Source organism: Gadus macrocephalus, chromosome 20 (genome assembly GCF_031168955.1).
Source record: "Gadus macrocephalus chromosome 20, ASM3116895v1".
Classification (NCBI taxonomy): Eukaryota; Metazoa; Chordata; class Actinopteri; order Gadiformes; family Gadidae; genus Gadus; species Gadus macrocephalus.
Window position 1 is genome coordinate 3937175 of NC_082401.1, and position 2086 is coordinate 3939260.

A 2086-nucleotide genomic window follows, 5' to 3' on the forward strand; every position below is an offset into this window, starting at 1 on the left:
TCAGGACATCCATGAACATGACAGTCCTGGATTTCCCTCCTGTGCACATCTCCCTTTGGAGGGAGAAGCAAGGAACAAGCAGTGGCTGGAACCAGGTACAACATACTACTACATGTGTGGCTGAATATGATTAGAGGTCAAAGTTATTGTTGGTGCGTTGTTATTTTGTGTTCCACAGCACTCCATCAATATACAGCCCCGCGAAGAAAAAAAAATTAAGACACCAGTCTGGATTTTTCTTAAATCGTTATCCCTAAATTACTTATTGAAAGTGCTCTAAATGACAATATTTTTATTGTTAATTTGGTATAAATGTGGTCATTAGTTTATATTATAGAATCAAAATGTTCATACTACTCAAACATATGCCAATAAAGAGTAAAACAAGAGACACTGAACATTTGAAGTGGTCTCTTAATTTTTTCCGGAGCTGTATAACCCAGAGTGTGCTCACACATAAACAAAGTACTGTTCAAACCTGTGTGATGCTGGAAGTAATTATATAATCATGCCTAATCAGTGTATGTAACTAATGAATATATGGACATCTATTAACATTGGAACACATGTTATGTTGTTGTTTATGCAGGATCAACTGTAGCTATTAAGTTGGAGAGTGTCACTACAAGAACAGCATTGTTGAAGGATGTTCGGCAGTCCCCACAGCATCAGACCTTTTCCCTGGAGGCCTTTCACTCGCTTATCCTCCACTTTGCACCTAAGCACACTGGCTTCTCCTTCCTTGGGATGTACAGCAGGTAAATAGTGTGATATTGAAATGAGTATGGTACAGTGAGGCTGCAACTGCATTCATTTTAAATTGGTACTTGGATATAAGAGCAGCTTGTGAATTGCTTTTTCTACAGGCTTCTCTTGGCAGCCCTGCATTACAACCACAATGGAAGTCGAGAGGTTGCACGAACACATGACGGCGAGGTTCAATATGGAGTTCGTTACCCAAGGTTCCGCAAAGGAGGCTGGGTCGTCCGCCCTGTCAAGGAGAAGCCATCGTACGGTAAGCTGTTTTAGTTTTTTATTACTTATTACTTTATTACTTACTTTTATTAAGTCCCTGAATGGGATCTAAACATTTGTTTTCTTTCTTCAGCTTATGCATCTGCCCTTATGGAGTCTCTGATTGAGGCCTACTCCAGGTCACCAAGGAGTCTACAAGAGAGCTCAGCTGACTTGTCCTCCTCTGCACCTGCCCCCCTTTCCACATCCTTCCAGATGATCAGCAAGGATGAAGCTGTTGGCTTGTATCTTGCACGACACACACGTTTTAACACAGGAAATTAGTGTTAAACACTGTTAGGTATTTCGTACACTATATTGTAAAGCCATATTTAATCTCAGAGATAGATGTGGGACCATGGAGTTATGTGGTATCTGCATTTGCAACCAAGAGAAAGACACATCTATTGGCACATGGATCCATTCAGGGAAAGATCCCTCTTTACTTGAACTTCTGGATTCTTAAATTATTTCCCCCATTCTGATTATATGCATTTTAAATTTGTATTGCAGTATGTTCCTTTTGTTTTTAAACTGCAATAACTAAATATTAAAAGAAAATAATCATTAAATGTTTCTATAAAATAAGACATTATTTTTATTGACTGTCATTTAAATGAGGCCACCCAAAACCTTTATAAACCCCATGTTCCTCTGGAAACTGCCGTCTGATGGCAGACACAATGCATGCAGGTAAGGGCTTCCTGATGTGCCTGCCAAGAATTCCATAGGCCCAGCGGACAACCTGCCTGTATGCGGTGTAACGATACTGCCTTTAGGATAGGGAAACAATGTCGACAGTTAAACTTAGTCATCAAAAAGGGTGATATTGTTAATGGTATTAATAAGGTAAATTACAATAGAAAAAATAACAATTGAGCTCTGATATTGCTACCAATTAATGTATTTGAATGTTTAATGTTTTCAGTTATATAAAATTGGTAAAGTCCATTCAACATATAAAACAAGTCACAAATTCTGGGGTTCAGCAGGTTTCAAAACCCCAGAATCTGTGACTTGAGCTCTATTTACTTGATAAACTAGGATATTTTTATAGTTATTTTATTAAGGA

The 2086-nt window shown here is 38.4% G+C and overlaps 1 long non-coding RNA gene across 1 annotated transcript; it reads left to right on the plus strand.

Moving 5' to 3' along the window:
* The first annotated feature begins 296 nt into the window (after positions 1–296).
* Positions 297–1486, plus strand: LOC132448804 (uncharacterized). Its single transcript, XR_009523427.1, has 3 exons — positions 297–758; positions 867–1015; positions 1109–1486. It is a non-coding gene; the product is annotated as an uncharacterized LOC132448804 (long non-coding RNA).
* The last annotated feature ends 600 nt before the right edge of the window (positions 1487–2086 follow it).